This window comes from Galeopterus variegatus, unplaced genomic scaffold (assembly GCF_000696425.1).
Source record: "Galeopterus variegatus unplaced genomic scaffold, G_variegatus-3.0.2 Scaffold35, whole genome shotgun sequence".
NCBI classification, from domain to species: domain Eukaryota; kingdom Metazoa; phylum Chordata; class Mammalia; order Dermoptera; family Cynocephalidae; genus Galeopterus; species Galeopterus variegatus.
Window position 1 is genome coordinate 867,758 of NW_007726146.1, and position 24,530 is coordinate 892,287.

The following is a 24,530-nucleotide window of genomic DNA, read 5'->3' on the forward strand; positions in this document are numbered from 1 at the left end:
GGAGACCTAAATGGAGTCTGTGTGACAGGTATGTAACCTTTTTGTTATTCTGCCTAAGGAAAGATAGGTAAATATTTATCAACAACAACAACAACAAAAACAGAAGAAAAGAAAGTTTTTAAAAAATGACATTGTTATTCTCCCATTAGCTCTTGGTAAAGTTACAAATTCTTGAGAAGGCAAAAGAAATAATGGGTCATAAAACACTTCTCAGCCCTGGCCCCTCACATTTCTTTGTTTGTATATTGCTACTTTCAAAATCATCAAGCTTGTGACTGTTCATTGGGGTAATTCCGAGCATATGACAATTGCCTCTGAGTCAAAGGCTGTATTCCAGCAGCTTAAAAATAACAGTGGTAGGTTCTTTTCAAAGGGTACATTTTCCCTCACAGCTGCCAGCTCTGCTTTCTATACAAACTAAAAATAATGATCTTTCCATTATGGGAGCACTAGTATTGTTGCTTTCCCTCTTAGCTTATATTAGTCCTTAAATTATACACCCTTAGTCTCCAGGGGTTTAAACTTGGCCGGGAAACTTTTTCTGAGGCCAAATAGTGCTGTTAGGAGCATGAGGCTTCTACTGCAGCCTCCTGCAGAGCCTGGGGCGAAATAACAGTACCAAAATTGGATCCAGATATCATTGCTTGTCAGCTACAAAAGGTCACTGATTGATCTTTGTAGTCAACGCCAGCACACTTTACAATGACAGACCCTCTCCTCTTACTCATCCAAACAAGACACAAAGTGACCCCTCCTCATTTGTCTAGACTGCAAAGGAAATCTTTATTCAAATGTTTGAATATAAGATTTATGTTTCAAGGTAGTAGTACGCTGGTGCTCTTTTCAAAAGTGTAAGGGCGACCTTGTTCTAGGAAAGTCTGACCCCTGGTTGGGGAGTGGGCCATAGTGGTTGGGGAGCAAACCAAGCTAGAAGGTAATGGTTTGTGGAGTAAGTGGAAGGTGAAGTTGGAATGGGATGCAGGGTAATGGGCCAGTGCAGAAGTGAGAGAAAGATATTTTGATAACTTAGAAAGTTATCTCCAAATGGTTTTGTCGCATATCTCTCAGGTCCTGAAGTGTGAGAGCTAATATAGATAATAGTAATTTTTTCCCCCTCTCGAAAAATTGCAGGAAAAAAATAATGAATTAATGTACTTGCTCTTTTTGCCCCTTTAAACATTTACATCTGCTGTTGCTTCTCTACTGATAAGTTCTGTGGTATTGGGATGTCACACATTTAGAAAGGAGCAGCCGAACATTTTGTCAGTGCTGGGGCTTAACCATCTTGCATGAGTCTTGACTTTGATGGTCAGTGAAGGTCCACTTAGCCTAACTCTGTCTATCATAATCTCTGGAGGAACTCTTTAATTCAAGATTTCATTGAGATGACAGGATTAGACAAGAATGATTGAGCCACACTCTATAAGGAGAACCAGACCCAGCTTAGTACCCTTAAAAGCATAATCACATACCACACTGTCCAGACGCCATCCTGGGGGCTCCTAATACTAGTTTCTAATTCTTATTTACCATTAAATCACTTAAAACACAAATCTAAAGATTTATCTTCCAATGTTGTCCATCTTCTGCGGATTCCCTCTATTTTCCAGGTAGATCCCAGCCCGTGTTATTTGGTGCTGCAATGGTTGACTTCATCGAGCAAACCTTATTTTTAAGCTTTGCTTCAGAGCTGATTTAAAATACCTACTTGTCAGTTACACTGCTCAGGAGTCTTGCTTCCATCCAATATGCTCTGCCACTATCCAGCTGTCTCAAGGAAATGCTGTTCTCTCTTTCCTGAGGTTGTTTTTTTTTTTTTTTCCCACATATGAGAACTTTGAATTCTTTGGTCTCTGGGCTCCTCCAGAGATAGCTCTAAAACTCTGAAGTGAAGAATGATTTTAAGATAGGGCCCAAGCTGAAAATGAATCTCTCGTTGGACACATGTATGGACATGTGACATTTTTTGACATTTAAATAACCCTTCTAACTACAACTTCTCAAGATATTCTTATTTAAATATTCTGCAACCCATTGTTGTACAAGCCCCTAAAAAAATACCAAAAAATGCACATTAAAGAAACAAATATTAATGTAAATATTCAGAAACTTTTAATTAGGCTTACTTTAGCAGACTTTTTTCTTTTAATAAATGCACGTGCTTATATTAAAGATACATATCAGACAAAGAGTATAGTTGTATTTTCTGCTGGGACGTAATTATGATAATATATCTCAATGTTCTGCAAAGATTGCCATGAGTTCTAGATGTTCTATTTTTAGAACAGCTTTGGGAATCCTAGATTTTATAAATTTATGTTCTATTTTACATGACTGAAAATTACAAATTTTGAATTCGGTTTCTGGGTGTACTGTTTGTTTATTGTAAGTTTTGTTTGCTTGTTTGTCTGTTTTTAAGTGATCTTGTCATTTATTGAAAATGTACAGCATTCAGAGCTCAGCGCTAAGTAATTTTTGTTGTCGTTGTTGTGATAAAATATATATAATATAAAGTTTGCCATTTTAAGCATTTTTAAACATACAGTTCCCAGGAATTAATTACATTTGCAGTGCTGTGTGACTGACACCTCCATATATTTTCAAAACTTTTTCATCATCCTAAACACAGACTCTGTACCCATTACGCAATAACTTCCCCATTATTCCTTTCCACAGGTTTTGGTAAATCTACTTCCATCCCTCAATTTTTTCTTTTATTATTTTTCTTAATTGACTCAGGATAATTGTATATATTTATGAAGTACAATGTGATATGTGGTACACTTATTGATCATGTACAATGATCATATCAGGGTGTTTAGCATATCCATCACCTCAAACATTTGTCACTTCTTTGTGTTGGGAACATTCAAGATCCTCTCAACTAGCTACTTGAATTTATGCAACAATTTTTTGTTGACTGTAGTCTCCCTATATTGCAATAGAACACTAGATCTTATTCTTATCTGGCTACAATTTTGTATCCATTGACCACCCTCTCCCCCTCCCCCTGCCCCCTCTCTTTACAAGTCTCTAGTAACCACTCTACTCTCTACTTCTATGAGATCAACTTTTTTACCTTCCACCTATAGTGAGAACGTACAGTATTTCTTTCTGTGTGCCTAGCCCATTTCACTTAATATAATTTTGACCAAGCTCATTCTCATTGCTGCAAAAGGTAGAATTTATTTTTTTTATGGCTGAGTAGTATTCCATTTTATGTATATACCACATTTTCTTTATTCAATCATCTGTTGGTGGACATTAAGATTGGTTCCATGCCTTGGCTGTTTTGAATAGAGATGCAATAAACACAGGAGTGCAGGTATACTTTCCATATGTTGATTTCCTTTCCTTTGTATATATGCCCAGTAATGAGATTGCTGGTTCATGTGGTAGTTCTATCTGTAGTTGTCTGAAAAATCTCTCATGCTATCTACTGTTTTCCATTATGGCTGGACCAAGTTGCATTCCTACCAGCAATGTTTAAGAGTTCCCTTTATCTACATTCTCACCAACGTTTGTTATGTTCTGTCTTTCTGATAATTACCATTCTAACAGGGATGAGATGATATCTCACTGTAGTTTTGATTTGCATTTTTCTGATGATTGGTGATGTTGAGCATTTTTTTCACATACTTGTTGGCCATTTGTGTGTCATCATTTGAAAAATGTCTATTAAGCTCATTAGCTCATTTTTAAATTGGACTCTTGCTTTTTTTTCTATTGAGTTGTTTGTGATCTTTGTATGTTCTGGATATTAATCTCTTATTGGATGAACAGTTTGCAAATATCTTCTCCCATTCTGCAGGTTGTCTCTTTGTTCTGTTATTGTTTCCTTTTCTGTGCAGAAGTTTTTTAGCTTAATATATATATATATATATATATATTTTTTTTTTTTTTTTTTTTTTTTTTTTTTTTTTTTTTCTTTTTTTGGGAAAATTTTTTTTGTTTAAAATATAAATATATATATTTATATTTTAAACAAAAAAAATTTTCCCAAAAAAAGAAAAAAAAAAAAAAAAATATATATATATATATATATATATTTTTTTTTTTTTTTTTCTTTTTTGCTTTCTCTTTGCTTTTGTTACCTGTGATTTTGAGGTCTTATTCATAAAATCTTTGCCTAGTCCTATGTCCTAAAGCATTTCTCCTTTGTTTTCTCCTAGTACTTGTATAGTTTTGCATCTTACATTTAAGCCCTTAATTAATTTTGAGTTGGATTTTGTATATAGTGAGGGACAGGGGTCTAGTTTCATTATTCTGCATATGGACATCCAGTTTTCCCACAACCATTTATTCAAGAGACTGTTCTTTCCCAGTCTATATTCTTAGCTCCTTTGTAGAAAATTAGGTGGCTGTAGGTATGTAGGTTTATTTATGGATTCTCTATTCTGTTTCCTTAGTCTATAAGTCTGTTTTTGTGCCAGTATCATGCTGTTTTGATTACTATAGCTTTGGAGTATATTTTGAAGTCAGGGAGTGAGATGCCTCCCACTTCGTTCTTTTTGTTCAGGATTTTTTGGCTATTCATGGTCTTTTATTGTTTCATATAAATGTTTGCATTGTTTTTCTATTTTGGTGAAGTATGTCATTGGTAATTCAATGGGAATTATACTAAATCTGTAGATCACTTTGGGTAGTATCGTTATTTTGACAATATTGATTCTTTCTATCCATGAACATGTGATGTCTTTCCATTATTTTGTGTGTCTTCTTTAATTTCTTTAATCAGTGTTTTATACTTTTTATTATAGAAATCTTTCACCTTCTTTGTCAAATTTATTCCTAGGTATTTTATTTTTTGATGTTGCTATTGTAATGGGATAGCTTTCTTGATTTATTTTTCTATGGGTTCATTGATGGTGTATAAAAATATACTAATTTTTGTATGTTAATTTTGTATCCTGCAGCTTTACTGAATTGGTTTATCAGGTCTAGGAGTTTTTTGGCAGCATCTTTAAGTTTCTCAAAATCATGTCATCTGCCAACAGGGATAATTAGACTTCTTTTCCAGTTTGGATGCCCTTTATTTCTTTCTCTTGACTAATTGCTCTGGCTAGGACTTCCAGTACTATAATGAACAGAAGTGGTCAGAGTGAGCATCCTTGTCTTACAGTTCTTTGGGGAAAAGCCAAAGCATTGGGGAAAAGCAGTCAGTATGATGTTAGCTGTGGGGTTGTCATATTTAGTCTTTTTGTACTTAGATACTTTCCTTCTATATCTAATTTGTTGTGATCTTTACCATTAAGGGATGTTGAATTTTATCAAATGCTTTTCCTGCATCAATCGAGATATTCATATGTTTTTTTTTTCTTTCATTCTGTTGATATAATGTACCACGTTTATTGATTTAAGTTGAGCCATCCTTGCATCCCTTGGATAAATCCCATTTGATCATGGTTTGTAATCTTTTTGATGTGCTGTCTGTTTGGTTTGCTAGTATTTTATTGAGGATTTTTGCATCTGAGTTCATTAGGAATATTGGCCTATAGTTTCATTTCCTTGTTATGTCCTTTTCTGGTGTTGTTATCAGAGTAATAATGGCCTCATAGTATGAGTTTTTAAAAATTCCATCCACTTCAATTTTTTGAAATAGTTTGAGAAGTATTGTGATTAGTTATTCTTTAAATGTTTGGTAGAATCAGCAGTAAAGCCATCTGGTCTTGGGAATTTCTTTGTTGGGAGATTTTATTACTGATTCAGTCTTGTTACTTGTTATTTGTATTTTTGGGTTATCCATTTCTTCTTGGATCAGTCTTGGTAAGTCATATGTATCTAGGAATTTATCCATTTCCTCTGGGCTTTCAAATTTATTGATTATCATTGTTCATAATAGTATCTAATGCTCCTTTGTATTTTGGTGGTATCAGTTGCAATGTCTCCTTTTGCTTTTCTGATTTTATTTACTTGGGTCTTTTTCTTTCTCGGTTAGTCTAGCTAATAACTCTTTTTTTTTTTTTCTTTTCAAAAAACTCATTCTTTGGTTGATATTTTGTCAGCACCATGCTCAGCCATTGAGCGAACCGGCTATCCCTATGTGGGATCCGAACCCAGGGCCTTGGTGTTATCAGCACCGCACTCTCCCGAGTGAGCCACAGGCCAGCCCATTTGGTTGATATTTTGTCAGCACCATGCTCAGCCATTGAGCGAACCGGCTATCCCTATGTGGGATCCGAACCCAGGGCCTTGGTGTTATCAGCACCGCACTCTCCCGAGTGAGCCACAGGCCAGCCCATTTGGTTGATATTTTGTCAGCACCATGCTCAGCCATTGAGCGAACCGGCTATCCCTATGTGGGATCCGAACCCAGGGCCTTGGTGTTATCAGCACCGCACTCTCCCGAGTGAGCCACAGGCCAGCCCATTTGGTTGATATTTTGTCAGCACCATGCTCAGCCATTGAGCGAACCGGCTATCCCTATGTGGGATCCGAACCCAGGGCCTTGGTGTTATCAGCACCGCACTCTCCCGAGTGAGCCACAGGCCAGCCCATTTGGTTGATATTTTGTAATGTATTTTTAGTCTTATTAACAATTGTTTCTGCTCTAATGTGTGTGTGTGTGAGTGTATGGCTGGCTGGCTGGCTGGTATGGAGATCCAAATTCTTGATCTTAGTGTTGTAACATGAGTTTTGATGAACTAAGCTAACTGGCCAATGCTTTGCTCTGATTTTTATTATTTATTTTTTTCTACTTATTTTAAATTTGTTCTGTTCTTACTTTTACAGTTCCTTAAGGTTCATTGTTAGGTTGTTTATTTTAAATCTTCCTATTTTTCTGATGTAGACATTTATTACTATGAACTGTCTTAATTCTGCCTTATCTTATAGGTGTTAGTATGTCATGTTTCTATATTCAGTTTCAAAATTATTTTTTATTTCCTTCGTTATCTCTTTTTCAATCCATGGTCATTAAAAAGCACGTTGTTTAATCTGCATGTATTTGTATAGTTTTTAAAGTTATTCTTCTTATTGATTTCTATTTTAATTCTATTATGGTCAGAGAAAATACTTGATACAATTTCAATTAACTTCAAACTTGTGGAGACTTATTTTGTGGCCTAAAATATCGTCAATTCTGGTGAACATTCCATGTGCTGATTAAAAGAATGTGTATTCTGCAGCTGTTGGATGAAATGCTCTGTATGTGTCTGTTATATCCATCATGGTGCCATTTAAATCTGGTATTTACCTTCTGTCTTGAAGATCTGTCCAATGGTGTGAGTGGGGTGTTTAAGTCCCTAACTAATATCATGTTAGTGTCTATCTCTCCCTTTAGATCTAATATTTGCTTTATATATCTGGGTGCTTCAGTATTGGGTGCATATATATTTATATTTGTCATATCTTATTGCTGTATTGATCACTTTATCATTATATAATGCCCTTTCTTGTCTCTTAGTATAGATTTTGATTTAAAGTCTGTTTTGTCTGATATAAGTATAGAAACTCCTGCTTGCTTTTGTTTTCCATTTGCATGGGATATCTTTTTCCATCCCCTCATTTTCAGTCTATGTGTGTCTTTGTAGGTGAGGTGTGTTTCTTGTAGGCAGCATATCAGTGGGTCACATTGTTTAAAATCATTCAACCAGTCTATATCTTTTAATTGGAGCATTTAACCCATTTACATTCAAGGTCATTACTGATATGTGAACTCTTACTCTTGTCATTTTATTTGTTGTTTTCTGATTATTTTGTGTATCTTTTGTTCCTTTCTTCCTCTGTTATTGTTTATCCTTGTGGTTTGGTGGGGTTTTGTATTGATAAGGTTTCATTTCTTTCTCTTTCAAATTTTTGTATCTACCAGTAAGTTTTATATTTTGGGATATTTTCATAATGGTTGTTATCATTCTTCCCCTTCTAGATGTAGGACCCCCCTAAGTATTTCTTGTAAGGTCAATTGGGAGGTGATGAATTCCCTTAATTTTTGCTTACTTGAGAATTTCTTTCATCTTCATCTCTGAAGGATACTTTGTCAGGTATAATATTTGTTATTAGCAGTTTGCTGCTTTTAATCCTTTGAATATATCATTCCATTCTCTCCTGGCTTGTAGGATTTCTGCTGAAAAGTCTCCTGTTACTCTAATGGGGATTCCCTTATATGTGACTTGATGCTTTTGTGTTGCTATTTTTAGAATTCTCTCTTTTTCTTTAACTTTTGACCGTTCAACTACAATGTGTGTTGGAGAGGACTTTTGGGGGGTTTGATCTATTTGGGGACTTTGAATTTCTTGAATTTAGATGTTTATAGTTTTTTCCAAGGCTAGAAAAGTTCTGTTATCATTTCATTAAATATGTTTTCAATACCTTTTTTGTTTTTTTCTCCCTGTGGAATGCCCATAATCTGAATATATGTTTGCCTAATTGTATCCCATACATTTTGTAGACTTTGCTCATTCTTCTTTACTCTTTTTCTCTTTTTGTCTTCCTGGTTTATTTCAAAACAGCTGTCTTCAAGAACAGAAATTCTTTCTTCCCCTTAATCTAGTCTATTGTTGAGACTTTCAGATGCATTTTTTCATTCAATAAGTTCTTCAATTCCAAGATTTCTGTTTGATTTTATGAATGATATCTATCTTTTTGTTAAATTCCTCATTTTGGATGTGAGTGTTTTTTTGATTTCATTGAATTGTTTATCTATACTCTATTGTATATCAGTGAGATTCCCTAAGATTATTAATTTGAATTCCTTTTCCAGCAGGTTGACAATTTCTTTAGGATCAGTTACTGTAGCATTATTTTGTTTCTTTGCTATTTCATGTTTCTTGTTTCCCTATATTGATATCTGTGCATCTGGTGGAATAGTCAACTCTTTGAGTTTTGTGGAATGGCTTGCATGAGGAAAGACTTTCACCCACAAATGTGCCTTAGGGTGTCAATTGGGTAGGGAACAATAGCTTTATTCTTGTGTTGTAGTGTAGACTCTGTGTAGTTTCTTCAGCTGTAATCCACGTTACCTATGTCTTCAAATACCTACTGACTGTGCTTTGGAGACCTGTGTAGATGATGGCACAGATTGGGCAGGGATAGGCTCACTGGATGGTTCTTAAGCCAGGAGTATGCACATGCATCTGGTGGGTCAGTTGTCTTGAGAGCTGGCTCACCAGGTATGGGGTTGCTGGATTGATTTTCAGGTTGGAGATGTGATGTGTGGTGTGTCAGATTATCTGAGACTGTGGTGCCAGTGACAGGGTCACCGTGTTGATTCTTTGACTGGGGATGGGCCTGATAGGGGCACATCAGTCTGGTTGTTTCTCTCTTGGATTTGTATGCATGTGATGGCTCAGAGACAGGGGTAAGTCTTCCAGGGGTGCGACAACTGGGCAGTTTTCTGAGCTTGGGTCATGGGCACACTTTGGCTTGGCTAGCTGGGTACAGGTCTGCCGGGTGTCAGTCCACTGTGCCACTTCTCAAGGCCAGATTCAAGGTTGTGCTTCCCTTGGTGGTACAGGAGCAGGTCTGCCAAAGGTGGTGCTATTGAGCCACTTCCCCAGACATAGGCAAAGCCACATAGAGTGGACCTGACTAGCGGCTTCTTTGATCATGGGCAAGGCTGCTCGTCAGACTTATGGACAGGGGACCCAGCCAGCTGCTTATCAGGTGGTGGGAGAAGTTGCAAGTCAGGAGTCTCAAGGGCAAAACTGCCTAACTGCTGCTCTGGGTGGTCACAAATGAACTTTAGTTCAGCTGCTTCTTAGGGTAGGGACCCACGAGCTGTACTTCTGGGTTGGGGGCTTGGGCACATAGTACTTGGTTAACGGGAAAGATGTAGAAAGGAAGGTGGTTGGTCTGCCATGAGAGTGGGGCCTTAAGACTGAGGAAGCACAGTAGCTACTGGCCCCAGGGCAGGACATGCTCCTGCAGTTGCTCTGGTTTTAAGATGGCACCATACTGCACCAGCTTGGATCATGAGGGCAGGGGGCGCTCCTGTTCTGTAGCAATACAGCTTGGATATTCTAGGCAGCTCCCCAAACCTGGCTCCAGGCTTGCAAGGGCTGTAGAATCCTCCTGCAGTAAGAACTGCGGGCCTGTGGTAAGGTTGGGGGTTGGGTGTGGGCTTCTTTCTATCTTTTCTTCACATGGGAAAGTTCCTCCTGCACTAATCCTGGTGACCAAGATGTGAGGACTAAGGCCATGTTCTTCTCTCGCCTCTCTAGGATGCTATCCTGGAATTTCATGCTTCCTGCTGCATTCCTGCACTCTCCTACAGATATTTCTGTCAACATTTAGCTATTACTTTTTCCAGTCCTTTTCTCTATTGTAAGATCTTATATAAACCCTTTTTCTCTCCTAAACTTTGTTTCCTAATCTGTAGTTGGGAGAGGAAACTTGGAAAATCCCTAAGGGACCCTCCCAATCTTCCCAACTGTGGTTCTATAATATAGGCTGTTACTTCTATTGTTACCACCACTGCTATCATTATTATTACTAGTGTTACCACTGCTACTGCCATTATCAGTACCACTGTTGCTGCTGCTCCTAGTCCTACTTATATTGCTGTTGCTGCTACTTTTGCTACTACAGACACCATTAGAGCTACCACATATTTTTACAGAGGTTTTATTTACAAAGAGTTTTCCTATCTATTTTCTGGATTAAAATTGTAAATCAGATGCAGCATGAGTTCTAGGGGAGGAGGTGAACTGTCTCATAGATAAAAGACCCTGATTTTCTTGTCAGTAACATTTTTACTCCTCAGTCAGCTGCCACCTCAAGAAACTTTCCTATGACTGAGTCAACACATGCATTCCTACAGCTTTATTAATCTTGATTAAAAATGAAGTTAATTTGTTTCTCTTGGATTTCTCTGTGCCCAACAGTGGGAGAACTGACTCAGTTTTCTTGGCTACTGCTACTCCAGCAAAGTATCTTATTATTATTTTTTTTTTCCTTTTTGTCTTTTTTTTCATGACCGGTAACGGGATCGCAATCCTCGGTGTCGTGCCTGTACCGCGACCGGCGATGGGATCGCAACCCTCGGTGTTGCGCCCGCACCACGCTCGATCAGTGAGCAGACCGGTCTCTATATGATGCACTCTCTACAGAGTGCGTCACCGGGCTGGCCCTATTTTTTTATTATTATTTTATTGTTGTTTTTATCAGATTCAAATATTTTTACCTGGCAATTGTGATATTTGAATATCTCCTCTGAGGGAAAGATATGATTGATGCTATTTGCCCTCTTAAGTATTAATAACAATTTTCCCATGAGCCCCTATTTATCACAGACAGATGACAGGCCTAGCAACCAGGTTCCTATATTGCTCTATTTCTCCTCAGTAGCCTATGTCCCAGTGTTGCTAAGTAGTAAAGTGAATCATTTATGTTGAGATCCAGACTCATTGTAAGTAAAAGTCTGTTGTATGTTGTTTAGAATCAAATAATAACTAATCACTCTAGTGGATTTTGAAAAATTTCAGTCATAGTACAACTGGCAATTAATAAAAAGCATCCACATCAATAGTTAAACATATTTTTAAATTCTGCAATAGGGATGCCTTTGGCTTATAGAATCTCAGATATATTTATCAGCTTCATGGATGCCTATTAACAACATGCAAGCAGTCCATGTGGCACCCTAACCCTGGCTCAAAAGAGTGCACTTTTCTACAGTCCCAAATCCTTTGTTTCAATGCAAGATTTGCATAATATCTCTCTAATTTTGGCTCTCTTCCAACATATAGTAATCCCAGTTTTGTGCAAAGAAGTTAGAGAATTCCTGAGATGAGTAAGAGAGGTACAATTCAGCTTTCATTCACAATTTGGAGATCTTGGTTCACAGTGATCTTATCTTTTTATTGTGGCATAATTAATTCACAGAATCTTGTGACATATAGTACAAGCACTAACTCATAAGCACTGAAATACTTTCAAATGAATGCAGATATTGCTAATACCTGAACCCTAAGGACAATGCTTGAATTCCTGTTGTTCTGTGGACGTCACACTAGCCAGCATCAATTGAACAATCAACTATTTCCATTGTATAATTTCTACATATCAAACTGGGGGAAGGAAAAGGCAAACTATTCTAAGAACAAAAGAAAATAGCAGTGATCATTGGTGGGTCTTTTACCAATAAGGAAATGGAAGAAATGAAACAGTTATACAAGTTCCCAAACAGATTATCAACAGGACAAAGAAATACTTGTCCAGTCAAGTTAGGCTGTGACCTTGCCTCACTGAGGTGATAGTCCAATATAGTTTGCACCAATTTCACTACATGTCCCCTTTGGTAGGCCTGCCTCTACAAAAATCAGTTATGTCACAGAATCGTTGTGAGGAGTAAATAAGAATTACCAACTGCAGTGGGTGTCACATAGAAAATGCTGGAAAAGTGACTGATCCCTTGCACAGTGACCACATTCTTGTCTGGCTGACTGCTGGTATTTCTACAGATGGAAACATAACTCCTTTCTTCTTCTCTCTTGAAAAAAGGCGACATGGTCCTGAATGGCATGTAGCCCACAGAGTTTTTTAATTTGTGCAGAAGGGAAGGTATGGCAAGAAACCTTTGGCTATAGCCGTTGCTAGGTTTGAGATTGGGTGGTAGAGAGTGAGAGACAGTAAAATGAAACCACCGTGCAGCTGTGAGCAAGCTCTGATTCTAGCAGGCTATGGAGAGTGTGACAGACCTTTTCAGAAACGAAGCATTTGAGCTTTATGTGAACACATGGAGTTGTCTCTGTTTGATCTGTCATAGGGAGAATTCTCAGACACACTGTTTCTTTGCACGTTAGCTGAACACTGTAATCACATAATCTTGACACAGCTCTACGGTTGACTCTAAGATATCACCTGTGAAGATGTTGAGATCAAGACTTCAATAGATTTTGGCTAGATGTCCCAGGACCACACAGATGCTAACAGCAGATTGGGTTTTGGAGAGAGGAAGCTGAGACTCCAAGTTCGGTGCTTCCGGTCCAGGGTCCTTCTGCTTGATTCCCTACAAAAGAGTAATGCTCTTTCCTAATAAGCTCTGCATCTTTCTCTGCCCAGTGGGCACCGCCTTCCTGCCCCCCTTTGGTGCTTTCCTTATCTCATTTAATGAATATAAGAGTCATTCTCTCTCACACACTTCTCTTTCTTTTTTAAAATGTCAGATAAGAATACTGAGATTCTAGAGTCCTTAACATCTTTAGCCTGAAATTTGGAGTTAACAGCATAGTGTAGACCGATGCAAAAGCAGATATGCAAACAATAATTAGGTAATAAAGGAATTGGGTATGGATTTCCCAGGTACAAACCCTGCATGTGTGTGTTTGTATATGTGTGTAACACCTGATCAGAATCAGATCAAGGTGTGAGCATCAATGTGACTGCTTTTAAAATACAATTCTTTAATCTCCCTTCCCAAATTCTTGGCTCAGTAAGACAAATACCACATGATCTCACTTATATGTAGAATCTAAATAAAAATTAAACTCATCGAAGCACAGAATAGAATGGTGGTTACCAGGGGAAAGAAGATATGTTGGCTAAAGGGTTCAATGCTTCAGTTAGACGAGAGGAAAAAGGTCAGGATATCTTTTGTACAGCATGATGACTCTCATTCGTAGTAGTATATAATATACCAGAACACTGCTGACAGTAGATTTTATTTTATTTTGGCACCGGCCAGTGCACCTTGATCTTAGTGTGAGGGTAGATTTTAAACGTTCTCATGACAAAAGTGATAAATAGATATATGTATATGTTAATTAGCTAATTTAACCATTCAACAATGTGTCATTTCTTAATGCTCTCATTCAAATTATCAGCAAGCCCCTGTGAGCTGTGCCTCCCTAAGTGTACTCCATTGTGGCCCATAGGGTAGATTTTGCCTTCTACCACTTTATTCCAGGCCACCATTACCTCGCGTGAATTGCTGCAGTAGCCACCTACATAGCCTCCAGTCCGTTCTTGCTCCCCTTCCTTGTCAACTCTGTATGGAAAGCAGCTCCTCTGCCAAGAACCCTTCCTTAACTACACTCTACAAAATAGCATCTAATCATGCTCTAGTGTTCTCCCTTGCTTTTTTGGTTTTCTTAGCCCTCACCATCTCCTGGCATTGTTGTCCACTTGCTTTCTTCTTTATTATCCATCTCCTCCACTACAATGAAGGTCTCTTAAAGGGAAATTTTATCTTTCTTGTTCAAGATTGTATCCCTGGAGTTTATAGGAGTCTTGACACATTGTAGGATCTTAATAAATATTTGACAAGCAAATAAATAGATGGATATGAACATTTGTATATGGTAGCCTTGCTAAGAATTTAAATACTTTAGCACTGTCTAAGCATATTTTATGATATATTTAATATTAAAATCTGTGCATCTAAAGAATATTATTAATTACGATAATTAAAAATAAATCTGGCAATAGTAGCCTTTCGTTAGTTGGAATGAGAGCTTTGCTCCTTACATGTTAGCCAAATAGAGTCTAGAAGATAGAATTTATGGGGCCACTTGAGCATCTCTTCAGAGTTATGTTTTTTGGGGAAAAATTGCAAGTCCATATTGAAATCTGAATCTTTTCACATTTGAAAAGATAAAAAGTGTTCACAATTGATTAGCTTGCAACTAATATTTTCATATTTTAATATCTTCCCCTTCTTTATGACTGGATGAAGAAGATAAATACCTAAAGGACTCATTGGGAAACGAAGCTCTAAGATTATCTGCTAGAAATAGGCAATGTCTATTCACCTCCATGGCCTCAATTTCCTCATTTGTAGATTGGGACATGTATGACCGGGTCCTTCAGGAACTATCTATCTATATATGTTATTTTTACATGAGGTAGTTTTGAAGGAAAGTCTACCTAGTTCTCATTGATGTCTATCTCAGAAGGGCCCATTTCTGCCTATAGCTCCCCAGTTCCCCAAACAAACAAACAGATGACAATAGAAAGAAAAAAAAAACATATATATATAGAGAGAGAGACAGAGAGAGAGAGACAGAGAGATAGGAGAGACAGAGACAGAGACAGAGAGAGAGAGAGAGACCCAAAACAAAATCAAACGGAAAACCTTTCCACTACGCGGATTCTGTGTCCGTTTCTCCCAGTCCATGTGTCTGCTTCTCAGGAAGCACTGAGGGAGGGCAGGGAGATAAGGAGCTGCAGGTCAATGAAATTGCCAGAGTTCCCTGCAGGGCCAGTCTCGTCCAGAGTTGGGGGTCAGAGCAATCATCGACTTAGAGTGATTGCTCTGTGTGAGAATTCCATTGTCCTCCGCCAGCTCAATGGGCATATTTAACAGGAAAAATGAGGGGAGCAAGAGGCCCATGAGGAATTTTTACACTGGATATTGAAACTGTTGGGATAACTTACATTTAAAAGATAGTAAAAATGCTATGACATCCATTGACAGCAATAACATATTTCAGCTTTGCTGTCCCTTGGCAACACTGCTCATGATCCCTAACACTACATATAGGATCCCTGTTATAAGAGCCATCGTATGCTCTTATAACTCCTTCTCTGATGAAATACACCCTCTGAATCACTGTTGCTCTATGTGTAGTCTGCAATCTACTTGGGACAAATTCACCTGACATGCTCATTAAAATGCAGATCTCTGGGCTCCACTTCAGACCAACTAACTTAGAAATTTCTTGGTCCAGGCCCTTTCCTATTTAAGCTCCCTAGGTGATTCTCATGGCCCTTGTTTATTTCTTCTGTCCAAGCCACGGTCATTATCCTAGATCATGGGTATTGTTTAAGGTCACCTTGAAGTTTCTAAGTTGGGAGTGGGAGAATAGAAATTGGAAACAACCATTTATCTCTATGTGTGAGGATCACAGGTGATATAATTAGATAAGGAATAAATTCATTAGAGGCCTCAGGTTCAGTTCATTAACTACAAGATAATAATCACTAACTGTTGTGTGAGCTTCTAAGCTGGGACTTAGATTTCCTTCTCTTTGTTTCCCTAACATGTGACAGATTACCTGACGCAGGACAAAATCAACCAGACTGTGTCCAGTAGAAATTAAACTAAAATCTGACTTCATCATCTCTTACAAATGTAACCTTCAATTCTATCTGTAGTGGAAAAATAAAATAAGGCAATTCTTAATAATTATAAGAAATATCAATTTACGTGAAATTTCATGATGATGATGTTGATGTGGATGTCAGTGACAATAACTTAGTCTAACATTCATTGTATGCTAATAGCCAATTTCAGATTTACTATTAATTGATTTGTTCAATACCTATTTATTGAGTTCCTGCTATGTGCCAGGAAATGTTCTAGGCATTTGGGATAAATTGTTGGACAAAGCAAAAATGACCTTATGGATTTCATATTCTTTGTGCAGATGGAGAAATAAACAAAGCATAAAAATAATAAGTGCATTGTATAGTATGTCAGAATGTGATAGTAAAAAGAAAAAAGTTGAGCATGGTGTGAGAAGATCAAATGGCAGAAGAGGGTGAATTACAGGATTAAAGAGAGAGATATCTTATTTTCTATTTACCAAACAATGTAATAAGCATTATCATTACTATTTCTATTTTTCAGAGTAATGGACTGAGCTTTACACATCTGTGAGTTATGCCAAGATCATACTCCTAGTATGAGATGGAGCTGGATTCAAACCCAGGTAACTTCACTCCACAGCCTAAACTTCTGAAAATTCCAATATATATGTTCTGTCCCATTGGCAAATGATGTATCTACCACTTGCATTTAGGAAAATGTAGTAACCACAGCACTGGGTCAGCTGCAGTGGCCTTCCAGGAGCTCCAGAGCAGGAGTAAGCAATTCCAGCTTTCATATTCCCAGGCTTAATTACCCAGTAAGCAGCAGGAGCCCTCAGTCACCCGCAGAGTCTATGGTTCAAACAAGACTCATGATTCTAATAAAGAATCAATAATGGAGGGCCATCACATATTTTCTCACTTGCAGAAATGGGGAGGGGCTCACTGGGGATATCACACCAGAGTAAAAAGAAGGGGAGCACAAGGAGTATTACATATTTATTTTTAGTTTCAATTAACAATTTTTGCTGAGCCATCAGGCTTGAAAAGACTTTTTGAAAACTTGCAGTATAATTACTTTCTAATTGCTGGAAAGAGTAGACATCTGAGTGCAATATTCCTGTATTTTTTAATTGTAAAATTATTGAACATTGTTTTATACACTCTAACACCTTTGTTATTACCTGAGAGAAATAAAATGGTATTAGGACCATGGACAGTTGGTGTAAAAGGAGATTTCAGAGGTTGCCTTGTTCAAATTCCTCATTTTAGAGATGATGAAATTAGAGACTCTGAGAAGGAATGTGCCATACCTGAGATTCCTTAGACAGTGTCACAGATGAGACACTGTACTTTAAAAATCATGGATTATTAGTACTGGGAATCATCTATTCCTTTGCTCTTATTCTCCAGGTAAGGAAAATGAATCCCCTAACAAGTTGTCTTTCTCATTGGAATCTTATTCTGTCCAAAACATCCTCCATACAACCCACTGATTTTCTTTAATTCAAATATGCATATATCGTTCTCTCAAAACACTTCAGTGACTCTCTACCATCTTCAGAATGAAGTTTAATTTTATTACCATGTACAAAGATTCTCCATTATTTGTGCTCAACCTATTTTTGCAGACACATCTCTTGATAGTCTCCTATTCTACTCTGCCACCATAAGCTTTATGCCCTACTCGCCGCCTACCTCTAGGTTGGTCTTCATCTTTTCTTCCTGCTTCATTTCAGGTACATTGTCATCCAGGATGCTCCTTCTGCCCCTTGACTTTTCTGAGTGGGCGTCCCTTTTCCATGTGTGCCTTTATATTTCAGCTACTATGTGCCACTTAACATTTTACTTACACATCTTTTCTATCACTGGGAGCCCACTGAGAGCAAGGATTGTGATTCTATCCATCTTTGCATCTTCATCCTTTGGTAGTGCCATGCCTTGCACGTGGATAGCCCACAACGAATAGTTACTGAAAGAATGAATGAGTGGATGAATAACTGAATGACATGGAGATTGATAAAGATTATAAATTTCTAGTAACATTTTTAGGAATATGTTTCAAGAAGAAAACAACAGAAAAAGCAAAAACAATGTTGGCCTCTTATTGAAAATTCTCAAGTAAAAAATATTCTGGTAGAATTTCATAATATAGATACAGAATTACAGATGATTGATTAAAAAACATTTCACAAAGACGTTTTGTTGCTGTTATCTTTCTAAGCCTCATTTTCTCCCCATGTAAATCTTAGTTCAATAGCTCCTCACCATTCCATAAAGTTGTGACAAATGTTATCAAAATCATTCATATTGTATGAGTATTCTTAATTCTTCATTGATTTGTTTAAGACAGTAATTGAACTTATACTAAATTTGACAATATGCTCTAGGGAGAAATGAACAGATGAGCAAAATTAAAGGAGTTTGCAGTCTAAGAAGGGAGATAAGAAGAACAGAGAACTTGTTTATACCCAACAATATCATATCTAGTGTTGAAATAGGTATGCAAAGGTCCAGGGGACTTCAGAAAAGGTAGAAGATGATTTCTATTCATGGAGACATGGAAAACTTTATGACAAGGGACAATTTGAGTGGAAACTTGCAGAATTTTGAAAGGAATGTATTTCATAGATTATGTTAATAGTATAAATTCTCAAAGATATCCTGGATTTTTCTTGAAATGATAATACCATGAACTTTCCTTGGAGCTAGTCTCATTATTTTACTATGAGATATTTGGACTTCACGATCTCAGGAGTAATATGGTAAGTATTATTAACCAGTGTTGTTAGTCTCCAGTGGATTATTTAAGAATCAAGGAGGTCTCTAAGCACTAGCAAGGTAAATATGCTTTGGATGGCAAAACCCAAAGAGAAATTAGAGTTAATAAAAGCATTGAATACAGACTTTTCATTCATTGGATAAATATTAACTAAGGACCTACTATGGGGCAGAGTTATGCTCTTTGATGAGGATAAATGAAAACACATCATCTCTGTACTTAAGAACTCAAAGTCTAGGGAGGAGTCAGCCATGGAAACAGACAACAATAAGACCATAGCATAACTATTTTCCTAAAAGTATGCATGACTATGAGCATCATAGGAAGCTCCCCAGAGATGGCTTTAGTCAAGCTGATCTTTGAAAGATAAGTAGACACTGGCCAGATATTCTGGAGAAGAAATAATCGGAGACAACATATGTTAATATAGTAGCTCTATCTGTAGTTTGAGAAATACCTATGCTATTTCCCATAATGGCTGGACTAATTTATAGTCCCACCAACAGTGTAAAAGAGTTCCCCTTTTTCCGCACCCTGTCTTTTTGATAATAGCCAGTCTAACTGGTGTGAGATGATATCTCAAAGTGGTTTTGATTTGCATTTCCCTGACAATTAGTGATGCTGAGTATTTTTTCATAGACTTGTTGGCCATTTGTATGTCTTCCTTTGAGAGATGTCCATTCAGCTCCTTTGCCCATTTTAAAATCAGATTAATTGGTTTTTACTATTGAGTTGTTTGAGTTTCTTGTATATTCTGGATATTAATCCCCTGTTGGCTTTACAGTTTGAAATATTTTCTCCTGGTCTGTAGGTTGCCTTTTCATTCTGTTTCCTTTGCTGTGCAGAAGCTTTTTAGTTTTATGTAATCCCATTTGTTTATTTTTTCTTTTGTTGCCTGTGCTTTTGGGGTGTTATTCATAAAGTCTTTGCCCGGTCCTACATCCTAAAGTGTTTCCCCTATGTTTTCCACTAGAAGATTTATAGATTCAGGTCTCATATTTAATTATTTAATTCATTTTGAGTTGATTTTGGTATATGGAGAGATGTAGGGGTCTAGGTTCATTCTTCTACATATGGATATCCAGTTTTCCCAGCATAATTTATTGAAGAGAACATCCTTTCCCCAATGTATGGTCTTGGTACCTTTGTCAAAGGTCAGTTGGCTATAGGTATGATTTCTGGGTTCTCTGTTCTGTTCTACTGGACAATGTGTCTGTTTTTATGCCAGTACCATGCTGTTTTGGTTACTATAGCTTTGTGGTATAATTTGAAGTTCGGAAGTATAATGCCTCCAGCTTTATTTTATTATTATTATTATTATTATTATTATTATTATTATTATTATTATTATTATTATTATTATTATTATTATTATTATTATTATTATTATTATTATTATTATTATTATTATTATTATTATTATTATTATTATTATTATTATTATTATTATTATTATTATTATTATTATTATTATTATTATTATTATTATTATTATTATTATTATTATTATTATTATTATTATTATTATTATTATTATTATTATTATTATTATTATTATTATTATTATTATTATTATTATTATTATTATTATTATTATTATTATTATTATTATTATTATTATTATTTGCTTAGGATTTATTTAGTTTTTCCAGGTCTTTTAATGATCCATATGAATATTAGGATTTTTTTTTTCTATTTCTGTGAAGAAAATCATTGGTATTTTGATGGGGATCACATTGAATCTGTAGATCACTTTGGGTAGTATAGACATTTTCACAATGTTAATTCTTCCAATCCATGATCATGGAATGTCTTTTTCATCTTTTGGTATCCTTCTTAGTTTATTTCAGAAGTGATTTGTAGTTCTTATTGTACAGATCTTTCACCTCCCTGGTTAAATTTGTTCCTAGGTATTTTATTTATTTGTTTGTTTGTTTGTTTTTGTAGTTATTGTCAATGGGATTATATTCTTGATTTCTCTTTCTGCTATTTCATTGTTGCAGTTTTAAAATGCTACTGACTTTTGTACATTGATTTTGTATCATACAATTTTACTGAATTCATTTATCATCTCTAAGAGTTTTTTTGGTAGAGTCTTTAGGGTTTTCCATATATAGGAACATGTTATCACAAACATGGGCAATTTGACTTCGTCTTTTCCAATTTGGGTGTCCTTTATTTCTTTCTTTTGCCTGATTGCTCTGGCAAGTACTTCCGATACTATATTAAATAGAAGTGGTGAGAGTGTGCATCTTTGTCTTATTCCTGTTTTTAAAGGAAAAGTTTTCAGGTTTTCCCCATTGAAAATGATATTGGCAGTGGGTTTGTCATATATGGCTCTTTATCATGAAGGTATATTGAATTTTGTCAAATGATTTTTCTGTGTCTATTGAGAAGACCATATATTTTTTGTCCTTGATTTTGTTAATGTGGTGTATAACATTTATTGATTCGTGTATATTGAAGCATCCTTGCATCCCTGGAATGAATACTACTTGATCATGGTGTATAATTTTTTTGATGTGTTCCTGTATTTTGATGGCTAATATTTTGTTGAGGATTTTTCCATCTATCTTACATCAAGGTTATTGGCCCATAGTTTTCTTTTTGTTGTGTCTTTGTCTGATTTTAATATCTGGGTGCTGCTGTCTTCATAGAATGAGTTTAGGAGAATAGCATCCATTTCAATCTTTTGGAATAGTTTGAAAAGAATTGGTATGAATTCCTCCTTAAAGGTTTAGTAGAAGTCAGCAGTGAAGCCATTTGGTTCTGCACTTCTTTTTGTTGGAAGACCTCTGATTACTGCTTCAATCTCATTGCTCATTACTGGTCTGTTCAGGTTTTCTATTTCTTCCTGATTCAGTCTTGGCAGTTTGCCTTTGTCCAGAAATTTATCCATTTCCTCTAGGTTTTCAAATGTGATGGCATATAGTTGTTTATAAGTCTCTAATGATTGTTTGTACTTTTGTGGTATGAGTTGTGATGTCTCCTTTCTCATTCTGATTTTTGTTGAGTCTTATCTCTTCTTTTTTATTTAATCTAGCTAAAGGTTTGTTTCATTTATCTTCTCAAAAACCAACTTTTGTTTCATTGGATATTTGCATCATATTTTTGTTTTTTCTTTTTGTAATAGACATTATTTTTAATGAAACTTATGATAATTACTAGCCAAAAAATAACCAGTACACTTACTTTTTAATGGTACAATACATTGTGTCATATGTTTGTTTTATATTTCATTTAGTTCTGCTCTGACCTTAATTATTTCTTTCCAAGTACTTATTTTGGGATTGGATAATTCTTGTTTTTCTAGTTCTTTGATGTGTAATATTAGGTTGTTTATTTGAAGTTGTTCTATTCTTTTGATGTGATAAGTTATTACAATAAACTTCCTTCTTAGTACTGCTTTTATGGTATCAAATACATTTGGAATGATGTGTCTTTATTATGATTAGTTTCAAGAAATTTTTTGTTTTCCTGTTCAATTACTTCTTTGGCTCATAGGTCATTCATGAGCATGTTGTTTAATTTCCATGTATTTGTATGGTTTCCAAAGTTTTGTTTGTTATTGATTTTTAGTTTTAATCCACGTAGTCTGAAAAGATACTTTTAATGATTTTGATTTTTAAAATATGTTGAGATTTGATTTGAGACCTACCATGTGATCTATCTTGGAGAATGTTACATGGGCTGATTAGAAGAAAGTATATTCTGTATAGTTGGATGAAATTTTCTGTAGATATCTGCTAAGTCCAATTGGTTCTAGTATAGTTTACATCTTGTGGTTCTCGGCTGATTTATTGCCTACATGATTTGTCCTATATCGACAGAGGGGTTCTGAGGTTCCTCATATGCATGCACTAACCAATACTCAGATGGAGACCTGAAGAGGATCCTCTGCATGTCTCCACAGCTCTCTCCTCTCCCTGTGCCCATTTCCTCTCTAATACTCTCCATGTGAATCCTAGTTGTCATGCCTCCCCCTCCCCAAACTGTCAACTCCATCTCTTCCACTGAGAGAGGTCAAGGTTCCATTTGAAATGTCCTTCTCTTCACTGTGTCCTGGAAACCCTCCAGGATATAAGCTTAAGGTAATTGTAAGGCTTACCTTCTACATTTCCTTTCTTAAAAAAATAAATCATTTCTTTCAGCTGCATTTTCCAGTGTCTGAAAACTATTGTTTCATATATTTTGTCTTATTTAATTGCTAAGGGAAAACTGAAAGCACAAATCATTTTTGGTGTGCTGTTAGAGTTCATGTAGTTCAGAATTCCTTACCAGTGAAATGAAAAGGGTAGCAGAACAAAAGTCTATATAGCTAAATAGGAGTCATACAACAAAGGACCTTTTAACCATAATGATAACTAAGGTGTTTAATGATTTGTAAGCAGATTTATAATGAAGAAACATAACATAGTGGCATAGTCAAGCCTAGGTTGGGTGTAGGGGAACCAGAGGAAGGAACTACAGAGAAAAGTTGCTGAAAATAGGCCAGGTAAGCCTGGACAGTGATGGTGACCATAGAGTTGAGTGGACAAATCTAAGTGATATTTGGATCTCGGAATTGACATCTTGATACTTTAATGTATGTGTTTGCGTGGGGATAGCTGTTAGAATGAAGAAAGATTTTAAGAAGCCAGGTACTTTTAAGCCTTAGATTTACTGATAGATGCAGGGCCAGAGAGCCAAGAGAAAAAGGACCACAGGATAGAGATCATATATTTTGGAGAAGATGATCAATTCAATTGGGGGCTTGCTGAGCTGAAGAGCCTGTGGAGTACTCAACTGTGGATAATCCACAGAATAGTAATGTATAGAGAGATAAGGAAAGAGACCTTAATTAGAAATAAAGTCTCAGGATTATCAGTATTAAAGTAGTATTTGCGGCTACTCAGCATGCCCCTCATCCTGTAGCTCCCATGAACTATTCCACTACCCACTTTTGGTGTCAGGCACTATTTGCTATTTATACAACATCCATTTCTCTGTCTTCACTCTTCTTCACTGGCAGAATCTCACCTTTGTTTGAGAGAGCACCATCTTAAGTCATGTGCTCAGAGGGGCAGAAAACAACTCTAGACCAAGTCTTGGGTCATGTTTGGTATAAGCCAGTCATGGAGATCTGCTAGTGATGGGCTTATGTAGGGGAGGTGGGGCCAGACAAAATCACATTCAAATCCCAGCACTCACAAATTATGTGTCTTTTGGTCAGTGCACTAAATGTCAGGTAATTAATTTACATGAGGGAATAATAATAATATTATAATTCACTATGGTCCCCGCTATTAAATGTTAATCAGTTCCACACACAGTGCTAGATGCTATAGAGAGAGTGGTGATGCAAACCCAGTCATTGCCTTCACTGAATTTATCACCTCTCAATAAGCACAATGCAAAAAGTGATTACAATAGAGTGGGATAAATAACTAAATATGTTGATCACAGTCTTCTATTAAAATTTGTGTTTATTCCAAAGAATTAAGAATCAAATCAGATAATGTATGGCTATCTCTAAATGTGCTGCTTGGCACACCATAATTGCCCAATAAATGGCCAAGATATTGTAGCAAGAGGTAGTAAATAGTTGAAAGCATCACTGTTAAAGGAAAGGGCATTAGTTAAATTCTGTGTCTTTGTGGTAGTAAAATGTGGATATTTGGAGTGATGGTGACCAAGAAAATTTAACTGAAGCATTGTATCTGCATTTTAAAAATTTAGCTGATTTAGCAATAGAGATTTGTATTTTATCATGGAAATCTTTGAATGACAAATAAAGAAT